A 6,644-nucleotide genomic window follows, 5' to 3' on the forward strand; every position below is an offset into this window, starting at 1 on the left:
TTCATTCTCTTTAGAAGAAGAATACTCATCAGAGCTCATGAATGGCATAAGGAGGTTCAATGGAATCTCTATGGTCTCTAGATGAGCCTCAGATTCCTTTGGTTCCTCAGAGGGAAACTCCTTGTTGATCACTGGACATCCCAGGAGGTCTTCCTCACTGGGATTCACGTTCTCTCCCTCCCTTGTAGGTTTGGCCATGATGGTTAAATCAATGGCCTTGCACTCTCTTTTTGGATTCTCTTCTGTATTGCTTGGGAGAGTACTGGGAGGGGTTTCAGTGACCCTTTTACTTAGCTGGCCCACTTGTGCCTCCAAATTTCTAATGGAGGACCTCGTTTCATTCATGAAACTTAGGGTGGCCTTAGATAGATCAGAGACTATGTTTGCTAAGCTAGATGGATCCTGCTTAGAGTTCTCTGTCTTTTACTGAGTGGATGATGGAAAAGGCTTGCTATTGCTAAACCTGTTTCTTCCACCATTGTTAAAGCCTAGTTGAGGCTTTTATTGATCCTTCCATGAGAAATTTGGATGATTTCTCCATGAGGGATTATAGGTGTTTTCATAGGGTTCACCCATGTAATTCACCTCTGCTATTGCAGGGTTCTTAGGATCATAAGCTTCTTCTTCAGAAGATGCCTCTTTAGTACTGTTGGATGATTCCTTCAATCCATTCAGACTCTGAGAGATCATATTGACTTCCTGAGTTAATATTTTATTCTGAGCCAATATGGCATTCAGAGTATCAATTTTAAGAACTCCCTTCCTCACGGGCGTCCCATTATTCACAGGATTCCTTTCAGAAGTGTACATGAACTGGTTATTTGCAACCATGTCAATGAGTTCTTGAGCTTCTGCAGGCGTTTTCTTTAGGTGAATGGATCCATCTACAGAATGGTCCAGTGACATCTTTGATAACTTAGACAGACCATCATAGAATATATCCAGGATGGTCCATTCTAAAAGCATGTCAGAAGGACACCTTTTGGTCAGTTCCTTGTATCTCTCCCAAGCTTCATAGAGGGATTCACCTTCCTTTTGTCTGAAGGTTTGAACAGCCACTCTAAGCTTACTAAGCTTTTGAGGAGGAAAGAACTTGGCTAAGAAAGCTGTGACCAGCTTATCCCAAGAGTTCAGGCTATCCTTAGGTTGAGAGTCTAACCATATTCTAGCTCTGTCTCTTACAGCAAATGGGAAAAGCATAAGCCTATAGACCTCGGGATCAACCCCATTGGTCTTAACAGTATCACAGATCTGCAAGAACTCAGTTAAGAACTGAAAAGGATCTTCAGATGGAAGTCCATGAAACTTGCAGTTCTGTTGCATCAAAGAAACTAATTGAGGTTTAAGCTCAAAGTTGTTTGCTCCAATGGCAGGAATTGAGATGCTTCTTCCATGTAAATTGGAATTTGGTGCGGTAAAGTCACCAAGCATCTTCCTTGCATTGTTATTATTTTCGGCCATGTTTTCTTCTTTTTCGAAAATTTCTGTCAGATTTTCTCCAGAGTGTTGTGCTTTGGCTTCCCTTAGCTTCCTCTTCAGAGTCCTTTCAGGTTCAGGATCAGCTTCAACAAGAATGTTCTTATCCTTATTCCTACTCATATGAAAAAGAAGAAAACAGAAAAGAAAATATGGAATCCTCTATGTCACAGTATAGAGATTCCTGTATATGAGTATAAGAGTAGAAGAATAGAATAAGAGAAATTCGAACACCAAGAGGAAGAGAGGGTTCAAATTTTGAGATGAAGAGAATTGTTAGTAAATAAATAAATAATTAGAAGGAGATGAGAGAGAGGGAATTTCGAAAATTAAATAAATTAAAATAAAATTAAAATTAAAATTTAAAATAATTAGTTAATTAAAAAGGAATTTTGAAAAAGAGAAAGGTGATTTTCGAAAATTAGAGAGAGAGAATTAGTTAGATAGTTTTGAAAAAGATATGATTGAAACAAAAAGATAGGATTGATTAAAAAATTTGAAAATCAATTTTAAAAAGGTAAGAAGTTAGAAAGGAAGTTAGAAAAGATTTTGAAATTGATTTTGAAAAAGATGTGATTGAAACTTAATTTGAAAAAGATTTGAAAAAGACATTTAAAAAGATTTGATTTTGAAAATTAAAGTTGATTACTTGACTAACAAGAAACTAAAAATATATGATTCTAGAGTTTAAAGATTGAGCCTTTCTTACTAGGCAAGTAACAAACTTAATATTTTTTTTGAATCAATCACATTAATTGTTAGTAAAGATTTGAAATTATGAAACAAAATAAGAAAAATATTTTTGAAAATCATTTTGGAATTTGCGAAAATTATGAAAGAAAAATGAAAAAGATTTGATTTTTGAAAAAGATTTGAAAAAGATAAGATTTTTAAATTGAAAATTTGATTTCACTCATAAGAAATAACTAAATTTTAAAAATTTTTGACTAAATCAAATCATAATTTCGAAAATTATGAGTGAAATAAGAGGAAGATATTTTTTTGATTTTTTTTATTTTTGAATTTTCAATGAAGAAAGAGAAAAACAACCCAAAGACTCAATGCATGAAAATTTTGGATCAAAACATGTGATGCATGCAAGAACACTATGAATGTCAAGATGAACACCAAGAACACTTTGAATGTCAAGATGAACACCAAGAACTTATTTAAAAAAAAATTTCAAGAAAAGAAAACATGCAAGACACCAAACTTAAAAATTTTTATTCTTTAGTCATTAACAAATTGAAAATGCATATGAAAAACAAGAAAAGACACAAATCAAGAAAATATGAAGATCAAACAAGAAGACTGGCTAAGAACAACCTGAAGATCATGAAGACTGCAATGCATGAAATTTTCGAAAATAATTTTTAGAAAATTATAAAGATGCAATTGACACCAAACTTAAAACTTTACTCTAGACTCAAAGAAGAAACACAAAAATATTTTTAATTTTATGATTTTATATTTTTTTTTATTTTTCGAAAATAAGAATAATAAAAACAAAAAGGTTCAAATTAAAATAAAGTTACCTAATCTGAGCAACAAGATGAACCGTCAGTTGTCCAAACTCGAACAATCCCTGGTAACGGCGCCAAAAACTTGGTGTGCAAAATTGTGATCTCTAATAATGGCGCCAAAAACTTTGTACGCACGATCTTAATCTCAACTTTTTTCACAACTCCGCACAACTAACCAGCAAGTGCACTGGGTCATCCAAGTAATAAACCTTACGTGAGTAAGGGTCATTCCCACGGAGATTGTCGGCTTGAAGCAAGCTATGGTCATCCTTGTAAATCTCAGTTAGGTAGATTCAAATGGTTATGAGGTTTTGATAATTAGAATATAAATAAAACAGAAAATAAAATAGAGATACATATGTAATTCATTGGTGGGAATTTAAGATAAGCGTCTGGAAATGCTTTGTTGCTTCTGAACTTCTGCTTTCCTACTACCTTCTTCCAACCATGCGTTACCTCTTTCCATGGCAAGCTGTATGATCCTCTTGGATGCGCTGTCACCGCACGGCTAATCATATGTCGGTTCCCGCTAGCGTTGGAATAAGACCATTGTCCTTTTGCACACTGTCACTTGTGCCCCACATTCGTAGGTTTGAAGCTCGTCACAGTCATCCCTTCCCAGATCCTACTCAGAATACCACAGACAAGGTTTAGACTTTCCGGATCTCAGGAATGCTGCCAATGGTTCTAGCCTATACCACGAAGACTCTGATCTCACAGAATGGAATTCTCTGTTGTCAGGAGAGGCAACCATGCGTCGTTAACCAGGAGGCCAAGAGATACGCACTCAAGCTATTGCAGATAGAACAGAAGTGGTTGTCAGGCACGCGTTCGTAAGTGAGAATGTTGATGAGTGTCACGGGTCATCACATTCATCAGGTTTAAGTGCGAGTGAATATCTAAGAGAAGAAGTAGGCGTGAATTTAATAAAAAAATAATAGTACCTGTATTAATTCATGAAGAACAGCAAAGCTCCACACCTTAATCTATGGGGTGTAGAAACTCCACCGTAGAAAATACATAAGTGAAAGGTCAAGGCATAGCCGTGAGGCCAGCCTCCAAACATGTACAATATCAAAAAAGGAACATAAGATGGTCAAAAGACGTAAAATAAATCTCTAAAAGTAGTTTTTATACTAAACTAGTAACTTAGGGTTTATAGAATATGAGTAACTAAGTGCAGATAGTGCAGAAATCCACTTTTGGGGCCCACTTGGTGTGTGCTTGGGCTGAGCATTGAAGCTTTTTCGTGCTTAGGCTGTTCCTGGAGTTAAACGCCAGCTTTGGTGCCAGTTTAGGTGTTTTTCGCCAGAAATTGTACGCTGACTTTGAACGCCAGTTTGGGCCATCAAATCTCGGGCAAAGTATGGACTATTATATATTGCTGGAAAGCCCAGGATGTCTAATTTCCATGCAAGTGAGAGAGCTCCAATGGGGCTTCTGTAGCTCCAGAAAATCCTTTTCGAGTGCAACGAGGTTAGAATCCAGCAGCATCTGCAGTCCTTTTTCAGCCTCTGAATCAGATTTTTGCTCAGGTACCTCAATTTCAGCCAGAAAAGACCTGAAATCACAGAAAAATAAACAAACTCATAGTAAAGTCCAGAAATGTAATTTTTGAATAAAAAATAATAAAAATATAAAAAAAGTAATTAAAACATAGTAAAAACTATATAAAAACAATGCCAAAAAGGGTATAAATTATCCGCTCATCAAATACCTAACCTTAGTTCATTCACTAATCTCTGTCTGTTTTTTTGTTATTAAAACTTTACAAACTTTTCTTTGGTTCTTATCTTTTCTTTAGCTTTTTATCTTTCAGTTATCTTTGCCTCACTAACATGTTATTACCACTCCCTAAGTGTTTTATGAAGGTAATTATGAGATTCTGCGCTTAAAGTTGTCTTTCTAAAGCTTTTACAGAAAGCTGTCTTTTCAGTATTAATTTATTATTTTATTAAAATATCATTTTTAATTAAATATTATTATTTAATATTTTATTATTATTTATTATTTTATCGTTAAATTTTCGAAAATTACCCTACTTTAACTTTTAACCTTTAAAATCCACTTTTTACCACCCGTAACTTTAAAATTTCTACTTTAACCACCCTAACTTTTAGAAATTACCAAATAACCCCCCAAACACCAAAAATTTTACTTCCTTGTCCTTTTTAAGATCTAAATCCTGTTCTTCCATGTTCTTCATCACATTCAAAGTGTTCTTAATGTTCTTGGTAAATTCTTCAAATTCTTTCTCTGTTTTTACCCGTTTTTCAGTCTTTTCAGCAACCGATTTTTACTATAATTCATAATAAATTCCCAGCCACCAAAACCCCATCTTTTCTACATGATTTCAACACAAATTGAACCTCATTTTAGGACCTAGGGTTTCATTTTCCAGCTGCTCCAAGAACACAAACTCAATGCTTTAATTTCATCAAATTTCATCAAAATTTCACCAAATTTTCACCAAGAATCAATCATATATGCAACTAATTTTTAGCACAGCCAAACCATACAACATTCACACAACTCAAACACAAATAATCAAGATTAATTTTGCCACACCCTACCTGGTTTTGCTGCTCCAAATTTGGTTATACTTTCAGGTGGTTCTTAAGCACTTTTTCCTCCTAAATCACATCAAGAACAACTTTAAATCCAAAATTCCTCAACTGACCAAATCTCACTCGGCACATTAGGAAGGGATTTATCACCTTAGAGTTTCTGGAAATTAACATTTCTTGGTCCTCAAGTCAAGTTAAGCATGATTCCTAAGGAAGAACATTAAGAAAACACATGTTTAAGCATGTTTCCTTGAAACCAAAGAAAAAGGGAGATGGTGCAGCCAACTCACCTTGATTTCTGCCTTGATAATTCATATGATCATGTAAAGAAAGAAGAGAGGATCATTTTGGTCGGATTGGAATTTTGATTTGAGTTTTAGTTCAGTAGAAATCAAGCTTTGAAGATTTGGAACTAAGAACTTTTCTCTCTTTTTATCTCTTGGAAATTTCGGCCACAAAGTGAAAATGAACCAGCCTTGGGGCTTTTGGGGGTGTTGGTTGAGTTGTGATTTGTTGGCTTGGAGGTGGATTAAAATAATATTAAAATATCTCAGGTGTATAACTACTAAAACTATATGTATCGGAACACTTGTAACACCATCTCTAAAAATTATTTTCTGAACTACTAGCATAAATGACACTAGTAAAATATTTATTATGAGAATAAAATATGTCTAATGAGGCCTTAGCATTGCTAGAGCCATCAGAGGGTGTTGGTGCTAAGCTGCACCAGTAAACTGTGAACCCGGTTAAACCGATTTTCTATTTTTAACTAAAACTTAACAGGTAACCTTATAATATTATTCAGGAAGTGTATAATACTCATATAATGATAATATTATCCTATTATCTCCCTTCTCTCATGAATCAAGTCCAGTTTGTCAAACTGAGACTACTTATGGAAACCAGAATCAAAACTCCCAATCGATACGGTTCAAAAACTAGGTTTTTCGTGATTGCAATGTTGAGCTTGCCCCAAAAGAGGTTATAGCTTAAAGATGACACAATGACAATGAGAATTGAGATACTTGATGATATATCAGAGGTTTTCCCCTTACTGATCTTCCGGAGAAATCTG

The 6,644-nt window shown here is 34.7% G+C and overlaps 1 non-coding gene across 1 annotated transcript; it reads left to right on the forward strand.

Moving 5' to 3' along the window:
* Positions 1 to 960: 960 nt before the first annotated feature.
* Positions 961 to 1,068, forward strand: LOC112752796 (small nucleolar RNA R71). The gene has a single exon (XR_003177211.1). It is a non-coding gene; the product is annotated as a small nucleolar RNA R71 (small nucleolar RNA).
* Positions 1,069 to 6,644: the final 5,576 nt, after the last annotated feature.

The sequence above is a fragment of the Arachis hypogaea genome, chromosome 15 (assembly GCF_003086295.3).
Source record: "Arachis hypogaea cultivar Tifrunner chromosome 15, arahy.Tifrunner.gnm2.J5K5, whole genome shotgun sequence".
NCBI classification, from domain to species: Eukaryota; Viridiplantae; Streptophyta; class Magnoliopsida; order Fabales; family Fabaceae; genus Arachis; species Arachis hypogaea.